The 19,336-nt window shown below is 40.9% G+C and overlaps 1 long non-coding RNA gene across 1 annotated transcript; it reads left to right on the forward strand.

Moving 5' to 3' along the window:
• The first annotated feature begins 10,230 nt into the window (after positions 1–10,230).
• On the forward strand, positions 10,231–19,158 carry LOC113033962 (uncharacterized). The gene is made up of 2 exons (XR_003274103.1): positions 10,231–10,345; positions 18,728–19,158. It is a non-coding gene; the product is annotated as an uncharacterized LOC113033962 (long non-coding RNA).
• Positions 19,159–19,336: the final 178 nt, after the last annotated feature.

Below are 19,336 nucleotides of genomic sequence, written 5' to 3' on the forward strand. Positions count from 1 at the left end.
TGGGCACCTGTCTCAAAATATTGCTTTGAAGCGAGGGACACGCCAGGGCTGTCCCTTGAGCCCGTCCCTGTTTGCCTTGTACATTGAGCCTTTGGCTCAGGCTATTAGAGAAAACTCTGAAATACAAGGAATAATGATCAGGGGTGAAGAACACAAGACTTGTATGTTCGCGGATGATGTTCTTTTTATTACAAATCCTGAATCTAGTTTGTTCCAATTGATGACCTTACTAAAAGCCTACAATCACTACTCTGGCTATAAACTAAATATTCAAAAAACTCAATCCCTTACGTTCAATTATACACCTCGACCGGAAACTGTAAAGAAATTTAACTTCAAATGGGACTCTCCCACAATAAAATACTTGGGAGTAAACCTAATGAAAGACATGTCTAGACTCTATGAAATTAATTATTGCCCCCTCAACAAAGAGATCAAATCTGACCTAACTCGGTGGTCTCTCTCCTCCCATTGGATATGAGTAATAGAATAGAAATAATTAAAATGAACGTTCTGCCTCGAATCCTCTATCTCTTCCAGTCACTACCCCTGGAGATACCCCAAAAACAATTTGACGAGTGGGACAGATGGATCTCACGGTTCATCTGGAACGGCAGACGACCGAGGGTCCAGTACAAAACGCTGCAACTAAAAAAAGAGAAGGGAGGGAGAGCTTTGGCCTGCTTACAAGATTACTACTACGCCGCACAACTGAAGCCCCTGGTAAACTGGTGCTCCCCAAACTTTGAAGCTAAATGGAAAAATATGGAAATTACACAATTAGACTTCCCACTACAGTCACTTTTAGGAAATAAGAACCAAGCTGAAAAATTTTACAAAGATTTGAACCATTTGACCCGGTTCACCCTGAAACTATGGTTCAGGGTAGTGGGGAAACTACAAATAGAAAAACAGGCTAGGACCTTGAATTGGATAGCTTATGACCCGGAGTTTGTGCCTGCCAGGCTGGATGGGACCTTTAAACAGTGGTCTCAGAGAGGAATTACTTCTTTTTGTTCACTAGCAACAAATGGGGGATTCCAAAGCTATGAAACCATCTCAGATACATATGGACTGGCAAAGCATGACTTCTTTAGATACTTGCAGGTTAGAGACTATTACAACAAGACGTTACTAATCAGAGATGAAAACGAATATGACCTAATTCATATCTTCCAAGAGGCATACAAGAGAAAGGACTCTAAAAAGATGGTCTCAAAAATATACGGTAGTATACAAGCCTCTAAAAATCACTCTACGTTGTACATTAAGCAGAAATGGGAGAGGGAATCAGGCTCACTAATTTCAGAGGACAGCTGGTGGGGAATATGTGACTCTCAGGCTACCACTGCAAATTCAAGGTCCTTAAGAGAGTTTGGTTGGAAGAATGTAGTGAGATTCTTTATCACTCCTAAACTCACAGCTCGGCAAACAGGCTCACAGAGCCAGGGCCTATGTTGGAGAGGTTGTGGAACCCCCATGGCAAACCATTTTCATGTCTTCTGGGCCTGCCCAAGGACCCAGCCATATTGGGGGGAGGTGGCCCTTGAGATATACAAAATAATTGGGATTAAAATAGTCTACTCATTTGATACGTTGTATCTTGGCAAATTGCCTACGGCACTCCCACATAAAGATAATTATTTATTGAAAATACTTTTGGCTGGCTGCAGGAAGGCCATAACCCGAAGATGGCAAAAGGCAGACCCTCCAACTAGGGCCCAATGGCGTGGGATAGTGGAAGAAATTTTTGGAATGGAAAGACTTACCTTTGCCCTTAGACTCGAGCTTGAGAAATTCAAGAAGCTCTGGGAAAAATGGGTTGTGTACTCCCTTTGTACTGAATAATTGAATATTACCATGATGTAAGAAGATGCTATTACTGGAATTGTGTATGTCTCCTATGCTGACCGTAAGTTTTGTATTCTCATACTGTAAACTGACAAATAAAAAGTTATAAAAAAAAAAAGAAAGAAGCTGAGGCAGCTTTGTCAAACCGAAACAACTCTTCAGCTCTTCTGTACCCGTCCTTGTCCACCCAGATATTGTGAAGCAGTTTATTGTGAAAGTGGATGTCTGTGATTCAGTTCCTGGGGCTGTGCTCGCTCAGCAGTCTGGACCTCAAGGTAAGCTGCAGCCTTGTGCTTTTTTCTCTCACTGACTAACACCCCCAGAACAAAATTATGATGTGCGGGATTATGAGTTACTCACTATCAAGTTAGCCTTAGAGGAATTGTCACGTTGGCTAGGAGGAACCGAATAACCGTTTATTATTTGGACCAACCACAACTTACCCTAAAGCCACCAAGAGGCTCAATGCTCACCAGGCTCATTGGTCTTTGTTTTCTGGCCGCTTCAATTTCTTCATTTCTTATCATCCAGGTTCCAGAAATATAAAATCCACTGATTCTCTTCCAACAACAACCAGATTCTCTTCCAATTCTCTTCCAACACCGACCAGTCAGAACCTGAGAACATCCTCCCATCACCATGTAGACTGGGCTCCCTCACCCGGGGAATCAAGGAGACAATTCACCAGGCTCTTCTGGATGAACCAGACCTGGTTTCCAGCACTCCCAATAGACACTATGTTTCCAGTCTGCCCGATCCGCCATCATTAATTGGATCAACGACCCTCTGGCCTTCTTCAACCATTAGCCATCCCTTGGATTGGCAGCATCACAATGCTGACCACTGCCAGATGCCTGCTTCCAGGTATGAACCCAGACAGAAGGCATGGTTCACCACATACTCCCGTCTCACCATTGTTTATTCTTGTGTTTACAATAAAACTTGTGAAAACCTTACGCTGCTGCCACATACTTTTTCCTCGGTTCTCAGGAGGATATAACAGGAGAGTTAAAGACCCAAAAAGCTCATGTCATGGGCTTTCTTGCTTCCGCTTGCAAAGACCATAAAAAGGTTTAAAAAAGAAGAAGCAATGCAACATGATTAAAATACAAATGAAGTAGAATACAAATACACATAAAGTGTCTGATCATTACCAAATCAGTGGCTAATATGAAACCAAATATATAATAATTTATGTAAGGTACTGCCATTTCATTTTTATTTATTTTCTTTAAAGTGGAACAGAAATCTGGGGTTAGGGACTCTTTATACTTTGACACTGTCACCAGTGTTATAAACAATTTTTTGTAACCCCAAATCCATGCAGAGAGGTGGCAAACGTAACATGTATAACCATTAATAATATTTCTATGTGCAAAATGGGGATAATTGTTTATGAAAAAAGACACGTGAATCAAACTCGGTATTGTAAAATACAACATAATACTCTTCTGTTAAACTACATTCCTGAGCCTGCACACGTGCCAATTTGCACTTTACAGTATTAACAGAGCATGATACCCATAATAGTGACTGTCATCCCGATCCACCTATTTGGCAGGAAATCAAAGTCACATCCAGGTGTTGATGTAAGCCATCTGTGTCTATGTGTACATACAAACAGATGTGGGGCACAGATGTCAGATAATTTCTCCACAAAGAGCTTTTAGACACATGAGAGTTCATTCACACTAGATCTGCTGTTAGAGGCAATCCTAATAATATAACCGTTAGTGTCAGACTGTACATTCATAATTTACTGAGAGCAAAGCCACTCTAAATCCACGGTGTATCTAGTCACACTAAGTTGGCTTTTAAAGAATTGTATTAGCTCAAGCACAGCATAGTAACCCAAATGTACCCAGTTCACATATCTTCGTTATTTATTCTGTTAAGTTGAATTACTGCAAGTAGAGAAATTTCTTGAATTAAATTCAAGGAATGCCACTGATAAAAGTTCACTGAGCAATTGGGTTCAATTATTGTTCTTTCAGTTCTGACCATAATAATTATTATTGTTATATTTGCCATAATCAGACAGCCACAAAGTATAATAAAGTATAGCTTTAGGGAATATATGGTGACTGTGGCTCAGGAGGTAGAGCAGGTCATCTAGTCATAAGAAGGCTGGTGGTTTGATTCTTGGCTGGTCCAGTCAGCATGCCAAAGTATCCTTGGGCAGGATGCAGAACTCCAAGATGCTTCCGATGTGTGCATTGGAGTGTGAATGCAAGACAGAAAGCACTTAGATGCAGAAAAGAAATTAAATGGGTCAATTTACCAAATTTACAATATACAGTTAGCTCCATGAGGTTTCCCCACATTGGAATTTAAATCAAACAATCAATATGTGACTAAAGTACAGACTTTCCATTAATTTAAGGGCTTAAACAAAAATTTGGCATAAACTGATTAGAAATTGCAGCTATCAGTGTAGACAATCCCTCAGTCTGAGAGGCTGAAAAGAAACTGGATAATTGACTGACAGTTTCATGGTCCCTTGTTATTTCATGACAAATAAAGCAAATATAATATTTGAAGATAATTCAGAGTTTGTATTTCATAGCTTTGCAGTGTAGGTAAAACTTAAGAAGTGTTCAAATAACCAATCTAGTACATTCTTAAAAAAGAAGGAATGCACTGGAAAGCTCAGCAACACCAAAAGTCCGGAAAGACCACAGAAGACATTGAAAGTGCATGATGACAGACTTATGTCCACACTTTAGAAAGACAACTTTTCATCAGTTAACCAAGTCAAGAACACTCAGTGCTTATATTTAAACTTCTGTTTGTTTTTGCAATTACCTTTGAGCCTTAAATAAGGGACTGTTTTTAAAAATAGGCATAATTGCTAAGCAGTTAATGCTAAGTTTTTGTAAAACCCTTTGAATTAAAGCTGAAACGCTGCACTTCAATCACATTTAATTGTCTGAATTAAAATCCATTGTGGCAGGGTCCAAAGGCAAAACTGTAAAACGTCTGTCTTCTGTGTCTTTGTCCAACATTTTTATATGTATACGTTATATGTTATATGTACAATATAGGCATAGTGATATTGGAACTAACTGCAGAATATAACTACATAATTTATAAATCAGATCCCATAGTTGATAAAATGTCATTGCTATGCAGTAGGATAAATAGTTGAAAACTGAGCTACCGAATTTCATTCAAAAGTGTGAAAGAGAAGGCACACATTTATGTTTGGAAATTTTTAATCAAAGTAAATATTCCTGGACATTTTCAAACAATTTCTAGTGAAATTGTGAGTCTCTTTTATTTATCAGCAGTTGTTACTTCATACGGCTACAGTTTGACTACCACTGAGACCAAAAGATAGATATGAGTTCATCTTGTTTTTACAAAATAATTCGTAATTGGAATTTAAATTACACTGATGCTTTAGCAGCCTAAAGTTATTGAATAAATATGTAAAATCCGTGCAGATGTAACAGAGTCATAAATCACATTGTTATAATTACACAAAATGTGTTCCCAAACTACTCCTTTTATACCTGACTTTTAGGACCTCCAAGCCTGTAGTTGTGTTCATTATCAGTTAGAGCCCCTCCTCATTCTTTTCTTCTTCTTCTTTGGTGCAATACTATAAATACAGTGTACCCCTTTTGCCTCTCCCCTTTTCCTACAATTCCCCTGTGGGAGAGGTGGGTGTCATTTCTTTCCAACACCCTGAAACACACATAATTCATATTTAGCCACCCTGATGTTTATGATTGCGATGTTAGTTCAGTTATTGTCATTATTAAGCCTGTTTTTGTAAGATGTTATAAGTGTGTAGTATGTGTGTATCATAAATGTGTTTTAGGCGCCATAAATGCTAGCATGAATATATACTCCTTGCTAGCTTGGGAGCTGTGGTGGGTTGAGCTAACCCTCTTCCCCACTGTTTGTATTTGGTCTAGGAGCTGGAGTGGGCAAATTATTTACTTGGAGGTCTTTCTTTCTTTTACCTTTTTTATCAGGTATGTCGGATTTCATGTTCATGTTCTCCCCGTGTTTGCGTGGGTTCTCTCCGGGTACTCCGGCTTCCTCCCACCGTCCAAAGACATGCAGCTTGTGGGGATAGGTTAATTGGATAATCCAAATTGTCACTAGGTGTGAATGTGCGAATGAATGTGAGTGTGAATGGTTGTTTGTCCCTGTGTGTTGGCCCTGGGACAGACTGGCGACCTGTCCAGGGTGTACCCCGCCTCTCGCCCTATGACAGCTGGGATAGGCTCCAGCGCCCCCCGCAACCCTGAAAAGGATAAGCGGTAGCAAATGGATGGATGGATGGATGTCGGATTTCATGTTGTTGTTTTTGTTTTATCTTATGTCAAATATGTTACGTGTAAATGCATATTTTATGTTTAATGTAAAAATATATGCCAGCCCTTTTCCTACAATTCCCCTGTGGGAGAGGAGCTGGAGTGGGCAAATTATTTACTTGGAGGTCTTTCTTTCTTTTACCTTTTTTATCAGACACAACGCAGAATCACACCGGTTACACAGATACTTTGAACATTGATTTTTTTTGTTTGGACATGTAACATTAACAATCTGATATTTTTATTCCAGATTTCCCCTTAATGTTGACAAAGTACTAGAAACACTGGCTATACAGTGTCAGGTAACACAGACACACTACGAATTACCGCTTGGAAAGCTCACAGAGCTGAGTTGACATGAATACAGTAAACATAAACAAACCTTTAAAAGTAAGGAAAACCAAAGTTTAAAAAGTGCTGTAAGCATTACTTCCAGCTTTCAATTAGACAAGCATTTTTGTGTGTTTCCAGTTAATACTTAAAAAAATAACTAATAATGCATTATTATAGTGCACACTTTAAGTGATAAATCTTAAATAATATTCAGTATGTTCCTGAATGAAGTAGTAAACCTCACTCAAACATTTTGTTGACGGGCCCTTCTGATGTTAGGGTTATATGGATTCATTTAATTTTTCACTTCAAGATTCTACCAAAAACAATACGCTATAATCAGGAAAGTGAAAAGAAATTGCTTGATATTCTTGCAAATTTATTAAAAGTGAAAAACAGAAATATAACATGTACACAAGTATTTACTGCCTTTGCCATGAAACTTAAAATTGAGCTGTTTCCTGTTTTAAATGATAAATTGTCAGGTGTTTGATTGGAGTTCACCAGGCACCACACATCTCCTGGCCAATGCCATCCCTACAGAAATGGTGGTGGTAGCATCATGCTATGCTTTAGGAACTGGGAGTCAAGTCAGGGTTGAGGGATGAACGCAGCAATGTACAGGGACATCAGAGCGCTCCGGACCTCGGACTGGGAAGAAGCTTCATCTACCAGCAGGACAATGACCCTGAGGACACAGCCAAGACATCCAAGGAGTGGCTTTGGGACCACTATGTTTATGTGCTTGAGTGGCCCAGCCAGAGCCCAGACTTGAACCCAACTGAACATCTCTGGCGAGATCTGAAAATGGCTGCGCACCGACGAAGAAACTGACCCAAAATAGGTGTTGCAAGCTTGTAGCATTATACTCAAAAAGACTCGAGACTGTAATTGTCCCCAAAGCTGCTTCAAAGTAATTAGCAAACATCTTTGAATTGTCATGTACACGTCATATTTTTTATCGTTATTAAATTTGCAAACTTTTTCCACTTTGTCATTAAGGGGATATTGTGTGTAGAATTTTGAGGTGAAAAATAAATTTAGTCCATTTTTGAATAAGGCTATAATATGGAACAAGTGAAGCACTGCAAACACACAGAAGATGGAAGTTCTTGGTGAAATTGTCATGGCTTAATTCTCTATTCTCTTAAAAGATTATTTTAAATTTCACAAACTGTGGACTCCACGCCCCACACATACCTAATCTTAAAATGAGACAGATATAGGAGTGAGCTTAAAGTGCTTTGCTTATCGATAAACAGTTAGTTGTTGAGTTGGGCTCAAACAGAAAAGAATCACTAGTAAACAAAGAGAATTCACTCTGTCCTCAGTGCTTCTTCTTAAACTCTAAGCTGAGATGTGCAGCTCTGTAGAAGATGCACACAATTACTTCAGAGGCGGGGTGCTTTATTTACATATGCAATATGCATAAGCAAGGTTACTGTGAGGGTGAAATAACCGCGAGATAGAGGGAGGGAAACGAGGAGGGGTTTTGTGTGTGTGTGCACTTGCTTGTGTGGGGTGGTGATGGAGAGAAGGTGTGTGGGGTAAGGGGGGGGGGAGGCAGAAAATTGGTGTTATCAATATTTAACCAAGCCTTCCAGCATATTTATGGCAGACAATAGAGCAGACATGCAACTGTCTCATATGAGTGGAAGTATATTTATTACAGACTGAAATAGAGGCTGTAAATAGGATGTTCATTGATATAAATCCTTTGCCACACTTTTGTGAAACCAACGAGGATCCCATCACTTGGTACACAAGGCTTACAGTAGATTTTTACTAAAACTATTAATGCACTACTGTGAAAAAGTATTTGCGCCCTTCCTAATTTATTTTTTTGTTATGTTTCAGACCATAAAACATATCTAAATATTAGTCAAAGAAAGCCGGTGTAGATATAAAATCTAGTTTTTAAATGGTGATGTCATTCATTGAAGAATAAAAGTTATCCAAACCTAGCTGGCCTTATCTGAAAAAGGAATTGCCCCCTAAATCTAATAACTGGTTCTGCAACCACTGACAGCAAGAATTGCAACCAAGCTTGGCAATGAGTCTTTCACATTGCTGTGGAGGAATTTTAGCAAATTTCCTTTGCAGAATTGTTTCAATTCAGACACATTAGAGGGTTTTCAAGCAAGAACAACAATGTTTAAGGTTATGCCTAAGGTAATGTTTAAGGTTAAAGCATCTTAATTGGATTTAAGTCGTTTTGAGCCATTCAGAGGTGGACTTGCTGGTGTGTTTTGGATCATTGTCCTGCTGCATAACCCCAAGTGTGCTTAAGCTTCAGGGCATGAACTGAAGGCTCGACCTTCTCTAGTAAAGAGCAGAATTCATGGTTCCATCAATAATGGCAAGGCATCGAGATCCTGGAGCAGCAAAGCAGCTTCAGTCCATCACACTACCACTTACATGGTGTGGTAGTTTTTCTCCAGATGTAACAGGATTCAAACCCTCCAAAAAGTTCAACTTGTGTTTCATCAGTCCAGAGAATATTTTCCCCAAAGTCTCGAGGATCATCAAGATGTTTTTTGGCAAATGTAAGACGAGCCTTTGTGGGGGTTTTGGTCAGCAGTGCTTTCACATAGCAGCTCTCCCATTGATGCCATTTTTGCTCAGTTTTCTTTCTTATTATTCAACTCTGACCTTAACCAGGACAAGTGAGGTTTGTAATTCTTTAGATGCTGTTCTGTGTCCTGTTGTGACCTCCTGGATGAGTCGATGCACTCTTTGAGTTCTTTTGGTAGCCCTGCAACTCTTGGGAACCACTGTTCCAAGTTTTCTCCATTTGTGTATAATGGGTCTCTCCACAGTTGACTAGAGTCCAAAAGCCTTAGAAATGGCTTCACAACCGTTTCCAGACTGATAGATGTCACTGACTTTGTTTCTCGGGGTTTTTTTTAGATCATGGTATGATGATTGCTTTTTGAGATCTTTTAGCCTGCTTCACTTTGTCAGACTGATTTTATTTCAGTGATTTCTTGATTCAGCAGGTCTGGCAGTAATCAGGCGTCGGTGTGGCTAGCTTTAAAGAAAAAGTGGTTAATTGCAGTTAATTTATGATTTAAGGGGAGTAGCTACTTTTTCACTTAGGCTCAGATGGTTTTAGATAACTTAATCCTTAATCCATCATTTAAAAACTGCATCTGTATTTCTTTGGGTTATCTTTGTCTAATATTAAAACATGTAAGAGTGACAAATATTGCAAAAAAAAAAAAAAATCAATAACTAATTGCACATCGTGATTATCAAATGCAATACAAATATTCATTAGGGAGTTTCTTTCTACATGTGGCAAACAGATGTATGTAATTCAATCAGTTTGAGGGAGAAAAAAGTTCTAAAAAAGCTATGAAAAGAGGGAGAAGAAATAAAATGTCTGGAGCTCTTTTTTTTTCACAGACCCATGGCCTCTCAGAAAATGTTTCCATGTGTTGTGTCTGAGCACACTGAGAGCAAAGAAGGAAAACATTCTCTCCTCCAAACCACATGCAACAGATTCTTTCTGAAGCCAAATAAATCAACCCTTCGCTTCAGATCATGTGACACTTTTTGTGCTTTGTGTTATTCCCAACATATCCTGTTTCACCCCCCCCCCCCCCCCCCCCCCCCCACGCACCCACCCACCTCAAGCAGCACACACACATACACAATCAGAGTTTCCATTTCCTGTGCGTAAGATCACCTGTACAGACAGAATGGCGTGCTTCAATGCGACATGCTCAGGCAGGAAAACAGGAAAGGGAGTTCAAGGGTGTCCAACATGAAATACTCGCAGAGTTAGGGGAAACCCAGCGCTCATGGCAGCACTCCAGTTTCTGGAGACAGTAAGTAAAGTTTCATCAGTTTTTTTTGTTTTTTGTTTTTTTTGCTTTAGCACTGCCATCATGTGCTCTACTTCTGCTTGTGCAAGAGTGCTGTAGAAGCATGATCTGCCTGCTCCAAAACAATACATACTGTATATTTCAGTGTAAGTTAATGGGATCACAAGGCAATACAGAATACAGTCTGACATTTTACATTTTGCCCTTTCCATTACTTACATGTAAGATCTCTATCACTCTATAATGTGAATGATAAATATGTATGTTCCTCTGCCTAACAGATGGTTTGCTTAGCTTAGCATAAATTTTAGAAATAAATGAAAAGTGGCTGTCTAAATGTAAAGATTGTTACTTTTTTGTGAGACTGTACTGAAGCACAGCTGTAATCCTGCTCTAATGCTAACAGAGATGATGCTACATTTTTGTCTAGGAAGTGTGATAGCTCTTTCTCCACCTGATTTTTAATTAATTGACTGATTAATACCACCTGCATATTATTGCGTAAGGTTCCCGTGACACATAAACGACTGTGTTATGTTTGAGCATAAATCCACAGTGGATCATTTTGGATACTGTGGGTTGTGAATTTAATTTTATCTATAATTCAGTATTATTTATATAGTGCCAAATTTCTACAACAGTCACCACATGGCACTTTAAATTGTAAGGTAAAAACCCTACAATAACAGAGAGTAAACTCAGACAACTCAGCAACTATCAGACAACCCCTTTTGAGCAAGCACTTGGTGACAGTGGGAAGGAAAAACTCCCTTTTAAGATGAAGAAACCTCCAACAAAACCAGGCTCAGGACGGGGCAGTCATCTGCTGTTTTGGGGTGACAGAGTAGAAATATTGGAGATAAAATACAGTGGAAGAGAGACAAGGATTAATAATAACTATTGATTAAATTCAAAGTGGGTCATAAACACAGCGAGTGAAAACAGGGGAGTGAAGAAGAAATGCTCAGTGGATCATGGGAACCCTCCAGCAGCAGGCCGATTGCAGAATAACTCAAGGAAGGTTCAGGGTCATCTGATACAGCCTAACTATATCTGTTATCAAAAAGGAAAGCTTTAAGTCTAATCCTAAAAGCATAGTCTGTCTCCTGAATCCAAACTGGGAGCTGGTTCCACAGAAGAGGGGCCTGAAACTGAAGGGTCTGTGTCCCATTCTGCTTTTAAATACACTAGGAACCACAAGTAAGCCTGTAGTCTGAGAGTGAAGTGGTCTTTTGGTTTATTAATAAAGACTGTCTAGATGAGGAGGAGGACTTTAAATTTGATTCTGGATTTAACAGGGAGCCAGTGAAGAGAAGCTAATATGGGGGAACTACACTCTGTCTTTCTGTGAATGGCTCATGGGATCTGTTGGGTTTGGAAACCGAGACAATGTCTTCAGGTCTTTTTCATGATCCTTGAACCATTCCTGAGCAGGTTTTACAGTATTGCAGGGCATGTTGCCCAATGCTGCCAGAAACTAATGCTGTCAGAGTGTGCTTGTTCTGTAACAATGTTAAAGTCAATACCAGGAACCAAAGTTTCCCAGCAGAACATTGTAAAGTAATTTTCATATTATGAATGATTACGATTACTGTCACCTGTTTGAATTCTGACTTTGAACCTGCATATTGTGCTCTCAAAAATTCCCCAATGGAATTTTATTTAAAAATTCCAAGTTATGAATACGTCAGTGGGACACGCTTCTGTGAGGTACTAATATGGTGTATGATGATTCAAAGTACAAACGATTTTTGGAACCACAAAGCTCAAACTGAAACCACCAATACATTTAAAATGTCCAACCAACAGCCCTGTCACAGGGTAACCCGGTATGCCTCTGGAGGACTAAGGCTACATATAGCCCACAACATGCTAGAATGGCAATTTCCATTGTTTTATTACATCTTGTTGGCAAAATAGAGTTGTTGTTTTAGTTGTGAATGTGATGCTAATGCGGCTGTAGACCATTCCTTCTTCAGGTTTGTTTGAAGTCCTAAGTGAGTGAAATAAAATGCATATTTCTGGTAATCCTAAGCATTTCCCAAGTTATAATTTCATACCATAAAATAATTACACAATGGGCCCATGTATTCTGAATCATTTATTGCAAAGTTGGCTTATCAGTATTACCAGAATGCTTGAAGGTTGCTCTGTTTTATGTTGCTACCATCTTTGAGGTCCAGACTGCCGTACAGGAAATAGTCTCTTTATACTATAGGAGGGAATTAGGATCTTACCAAGTAGTTAGAAACACAGGAGAGTTTGACAGTCTTTTGTTTAAACAGTCTTTTAATTACTGTCAGTAAAGTTCTGTATTTGTGATTTTTGTATAGAAGTCTCAGAAGTGATAAACGCAATATCTTTGTCATGTTTTGGGTAAGAGTGTATAGTATAAGCTAATTGATTAATGCTTACATGATTTGTTTTGGGGAGAAGCTTAAGCTTTATGAGTTTAGTTGATTTCTTTTTTTTAAACGGTTTTAAGTTTGTTTGTTCAAGTTCCTTTTAGGTTTGTCGTACCACCAACCTGTGCTGCCTGGCTATCAGTATTTCTTTTTTTGTAAATAAATTGCATGCGTGTGAAGAGAATCCATGACTCCAAGTGTGCTTCCTCCACCGCATTTGCAACCCAAAGCTCTAAATTTAAAAAAAATTATGACATTTAAAAAATTGAAATAAGAAAAAAGTAAAAAGGTTGAATGATACACAAACAACAAAGTAATCAATTGCAAACTTTCTCAAAATCTATATATATACATATATATATATATATATATATATATATATATATATATATATATATATATATATATATAAAACAGGTCGTATGGCAATGAGAGTCATAAAACCTGTCCAGGTCCTCGACATTTAGGAGAGCTGGACTTCGATAAACCTGCTTCTTGAGCAGTGAAAATGTACCCCCTTGCAAAGTCTGCCTTTGTCTGCCTTTAGATGTGTTTGGCTGTTTAGTCAGTCAGAGTTAAAAACTTAATAATCAACCACAACAGAGCACAATGCGTCAACCAATCACAGTGTCCCTCCGTTTTATCCAGTCTAGCACCAACAAATGGATGTTCACTTCAGCGGTTCTAAAATGCAATGTTCCATGTTTTGTAGAATCAAAAGGGGCTGAGGGTAATGACACACAGTGACAATGATGTTGTTTTCTTGCTAAGTTTTTGCTGAAGCTCTGCACAATCTCTAAAATGGCATGGTTAGCTTAGCATAAAAAATTATCCTAGCCATATTCTGATTAAATATCAAAAAGTAAATGTGATTACAAGCAAGTCTAAATTTCACTAATTAATACATTTTATTTAGTTTAGTGAATGTTGAAATATTTTTAAACTCCCCCACCCCCCCAAATCCCATTTATAAGTTTAACTTAGCGTGCAAAATTGTAACCTTGTAGTTCTTGCTATCTGCGATATGCCATACTGATCAATGGTCCCTGTTCTTTGTACGGTAGCACACAGCTCCCCTGTGAATCTGACAGCCATCCCTAGCCCATTTACTGTCAAATGGGGTCTGCTCGCATTGCCTGAGCTCAGATGCAGATTTATGCCAGAGCAATGCCGGTTCTTGCATATTAGATGAAAGCCTTGTTTGCATATACCCGCTCTCGCCCTCCCCTCTCCTCCTACCCTCATCCCCCCCTCTTTCTCTCTCTTCCTTTTTTCTGAGGCGTCACTTTAATATGTATGCAAATGGGCTGCGCTCCACGGGCAGATATGTGTGGAGTCCTGTCCTGCAGTCAGGAGGTGTAGGAGAGATTGTGTTTGTATTTATGAGGCATGGGCCCTGCCGCTCTTGGGAGAGAAAACGTTGCGAGTAGCGTGGTGGAGGCTCTGCAGTGCAGGCAGAATGCAGATATGCCAATAACAGAGGTCATGGTTGTCACTAATGATAAGAAGAGACAATTAGACAATAGCATAGCTGTAATGCAACCTCCCCTTACACACTCTTATATGCACACACAAACAAACAAACACCTAAGCTTAGACATTGCCTTCTCTGATAGGAGGCAAGCTCGCAGACTCTTCTTGAATGTTCGGTACATTGCAGCAGCTCTCCTCCTCAGCGTTGCCGGAGCTGGATTGGGGAGAGATCTGGGTATTTGGTGTGGGTAAAAGACCAATCTATTGATCATGTGCATCCCTCACTGTTGGGGGCTGAGGCATAGGGAGACAAGGTCAGGTCACCTGTGAGGGAGGCACCTCTGACCATTTCATCAGCCCCATGCTTCTCAGACAGGCCTCAACAGAAGACGATCAATAAAGTCTCAGCAGACGCGGAAATAAGTGTGTGCTGTGTAAAATTTCCTGTTGCACGTGTGCACCGCGAAATTAGAACAAAGATCTGGTTTCAAAGAAAAAGAATCTCATTTCAGACAAGAGTTGTAAATTGCAGGAAAAAACCCTGAATGAAAATAACAGTGAATGCCCAGTGTTGAAGACATAATAATATCTTGGCTTGGTGCCAATCAGTGATCTACTAAGGCAACACAAACACACACACACACACACACACACACACACACACACACACACACACACACACACACGACTGTGTGCAAATCAAATGTCGGTTTCCCCTCTCTCTCTCTCCCTCACACACACACTCTCTCTCTCACACACACACCCTTCCTCCATCATGAATAAACCATACTGTGTCTATGAGTCATATACCACCCCCACATCCCTCTCTAACCCACTCCCCCTATTCGCTGCTGCAAAAGTAAAAAACGCTAATTAACGTGATGGCTAGCTCCAGCTCCTGTCAGCAGCTTGTGGGGGCCTCTCAACCAGCAGCCAGGCTCTGCTGGTCTCTGGTTTTAGCTGCTCTCTCCCCAGCCACCATCTCTGGAGAACCAGGGGCCCCTCATTCATATTCAGACCCAGTCTCAGGCACCTGGAAGCTGCCAGCACCACCACCACCAGCACCGCACAACCAACCCCCATAGTGTCTATCACCAGCCCCCTCTAGCCCAGCTCCTGTCAATACTGGATCCCCCCCCCCCCCCCCCCCCCCCCCATACTGCTGTTAGAAGGCACCCACAAAATCCAGCTCCACCCTTCACAGATATATAGGCACACAATTTATTATTATTATTATTATTATTATTATTATATATATGCATTTTTTTTTGCTTTTATATTAAAGTACAATCAAACTGGAACAGGAGCACAAACCGACCAACTCCCATTTAGGAGAAGTGAGAGCTACAAACTCCATCTAGGAGATGACACAACCCAACTGATGGGTTGAATCACCCAACAGTGGAGAGAGAGAGAGAGAGAGAGAGAACAGTGGCGAACGAGCTCGGTTACCATGACAACGCAGCCGGGAGAGCAAGAAACAGGAACATACATAATCTGTTTCTGCTGAGACTTGCACATGTGGCACAGAGCTGCCTTTCCTCTGAGAAGAAGTGAAGGGGAGGTGTGTGTGTGTGTGTGTGTGTGTGTGTGTGCCCTTATGAAACATGCATGCCTGCCTCTCTGCAACTAAACTCACTTTTCTGCCCTAGTCACAGAGTGAGTCACAAAATACAAGCCATTATGGCGAAACTGAAGCACACAACCCAGTGTTTAGTGGCAGGTTTTTCTTTTTTTATTTATTCCCATCTGCTGAACGGTGCGAGGAAAAAAGCTGCTAAGCAGTTAAGATACGACATAAAATATATACAGGCAAGTAAGGGCAACATTTTCCCCTCTATTTTCCCTTCCCTGTGCCTCTCCGCCGCTCCCCTTCTGCCTTTCTTTTCTCTTTCCCTCTTGCTCCCTCTTTCTACAGGCTCAGTCTAACCTCCCCCTCCCCTTTCCTCAAGGGAATAAAGGTCGTAACGCAAATGATTACTCAAACCCGAGTTGCCATAGAAACGCAGTCATGTGACTGGAGCAGGCATGCATAGACCACAACAAAGAGGTGGATCAGGAACCAAGCGCTGGAAAGAGCTGGAGCTCGCCTTACTGGTGCCTCAGTGCATTTCACTCAAATTCGAACCCCTTTAAAAATAATAATTACAATAAATAAATAAATAAAAATGGGAGAAAAACGGCACTGAAAAGAGCTAAAGGCTGCAGTGAATCTGGGCTGTAACACCGCAGTGTGCCATATATCGTACCATTCACTAGAATACCAAGGGTGTGTCCTATTCATCATGTCCTTCTTGGAGGCTGAGCTCAGGCGCCAGTAGTCTGGAATTTCTGTGAAATGGCGTCAGTTGTTGTAGAAATGCAGAGGGTGGTGGACTGGAGAGCTTCTAAAATAGGAGCTGGATTGTGAGGCTGAAAAGTTGTCCGCATTATACACTTTCAGTAACGGCTCTCCCTCAAAGAGGAAAACAAGTTTTGTGTCAGTGCTGCTCTGGTTACTTGCCTGAGTTACTCTGTTTCCAAAGTCGAGGCTTTAAAAACCCTACTGGTGCACAAACAGATTTTGGAACAGTATCTATGAAAAAAAAGGGGGGGGGGGGGTAAATGGTAAAAGCTGTAAACAGATAAAATATTTGTTCATGATGGAAGGACACAAGTCAGAGTGTGCCGCTCTAAAGCAGGAACCAGCACCTGGAGCACAATGAGGAAGGTGGCTTGCCCCAACAGGATTCAGCTGTCCTACATCCAATCAAGCCCCATTGAGATTAAGTCCCACCAGCTCGATATGAACCCCATGGCCTGCAACCATCTCTCTCTCTCTCGCTCTGACCAACCAGCAGTCCCCTCCCCTCCATAAGAGGATGTGCACATACACACGCACACAATATCCCAGCACCGAGTCAAAGCTACACGTTCAAGAGTCTTGTGTGGAGGCAACAGATAAAGTATATACAGTCTGGAATGCAGCACGATTGCAAGAAATACGTTGGTATCCAAATTCATCTTGGTGTTAGCAGCCATTAATTTCAGTGCACTTCAGCAGAGCGAGAGGAAGGGGTACATGTTTGTCTGATGAAGTCACCACATCTGTGGGTATGAGCGCTGTGTGTTTCGATGTCTACGCTCTCTTTCCCTCTCCCACACTCTTCTTCTCACCAATCAAACACACACAATATAAAGATACCTGGGCAAAAAGATAAGTGAAGCCAAAACAAAACACACAAACACACAATCTAAAGGGGTGTGACTGCACGGTGTGGAACCCCCTCCAGCTCCCAACCCCTTCACTGACTGCTGGCCATTTCCCTCCAAAGTCCACCTCAACTCCCATGAGGCTTCAGGCAGCAGCTGAGTGTTCAGTGATGTCTGCAATTATCCCGCGTCTAGACATTGTCTAGTGGAAGACAAGGAGATCCTGCACAGGCTGCTCTCCACAGAGGAAAAGGCCTCGGCTAGACCGGAACGTCTCTCAGCTGGTGAAGTAGTGGTTAATGAAAAGGTTAAGGGCAAGCTGGGAACTCAGCCAGGGAGCACAGACATGAAGGGAAATATAAAGTCATATATGTAATTTTGATCACAGTACGTGGTTCTTGCATGCAAAAAAGTATTTGTTTGGAAAATGTGGATTTATATCAATAAAATGAATTTCTTGAAGATTTCTGATATTTCCTTTCCTGGCATCAGATATTTCAGGTATTCCTGTGTCCTTTAGTGTGTTCTGCTAAAGGAATTGCAAAAGCAATTAGCAAAAATAATTATCTTTGAATAAATATGTCAACATCCCAAGCATGAAATAAGAGATTTCATATTTTTCTTTATTTCAACATTCTATAAGTCACTTTTTTCATTTATAAAACATGCAGCTCTAATGGCACCTGCCCCTCATAAATCCATTCTGATATTGAACTCTGTAGAATTGTTTTGGAAGCTCTTGTCTCTCAGACAGAGTGGTCTGAAGTGAATAAAGGAACTACAAAACAAGCAAAAACACACAGCAGTTCGCAGCAGAGGTTGAAGGATATAATGAGCCGTGGTGAAAGAAGGCTATGAGAGAATGAGCAGGTGCGGTGGGGAAAGACCCATGGGCTTCAGGGAGAGAATAGATCAATAACTAATTTCAGTACAGAGCTTCACTCGCACCGTTTTCCAATAAATGCTGGATGGAGAATGCTGCCTTAGACCTCTCCCTCCCCGCCCCCTACTATCTCTATTCTATCACCTTCTACAAGCAAAAGGATTGGACTTTATGGAAGAAGCCTGTTCCTTTTTTTTTTTTTAAACTCCCCCCACCACCACTGTTGTCATTTTTGGTCGGGCGGATTATGTTCCTGCTGCCAATGTATAGTATAAATTCAGCCCAATATTACCATTTCCATGTGTCCTCCATGACGACCGCTCTCACAACCATTCCACATATGGCATCTCTGTATCTTTAATGTCTTTTTTTTTCCCCCTCCACTGTTCTGCCTCCTGCATCTCCCTCCCACTCTTCCCCTCATTCGACCAGGGCCAGTGTTGAGGTTTTGTCAAGAGTGTGCAGGGAGATTCAGACAGACAGGAGAGTGAAGCGTGTGTCATGCAGGGCTGCTGCTGCTGCTGCGGCTCTTCTCCTCAGAGGCTGTGACCTAGATAACCAAGAGGAGCTGGAGCGCCTGCAAGCCTTGGAGCCACTCCAGCTTCAGCAATGTCAGGAAGGGGTTAGTTGTATAACACAATGTCCTATTTAGTTTGCTACTCACACACGCATGGATGCATACACATATGTAAGCAACGGTTCCCTGTACCATCATCGCTTGCTTCTTTACAGACTGTTTGCCTGTTACCAAAGGCATGGGTGGAAAGAATGGGTTTAGCACAAGTGCGAGAGTGTAAAGGGGGGTATACTGGGCCCTCAATTCATCAGAATTTAACCATAAGCATTAAAAAAAAAAAAAAAAAGCCAGGTAAAACTTTCCACCTCAGCAGCCACCAAAGCTACATTATGTCACATACACATCTAGGGGCGCGCTCCTTCTGCTGTGCCTTATTTTAGCAACCACTCGAATGATGCTTGTGGTTTGAGCGCATCCATGAGGAAAACGTGTACCACCAATTATCCTGTTATTTACCGGTACAC

This window comes from Astatotilapia calliptera, chromosome 12, assembly GCF_900246225.1.
Source record: "Astatotilapia calliptera chromosome 12, fAstCal1.2, whole genome shotgun sequence".
In the NCBI taxonomy this organism is placed as follows: domain Eukaryota; kingdom Metazoa; phylum Chordata; class Actinopteri; order Cichliformes; family Cichlidae; genus Astatotilapia; species Astatotilapia calliptera.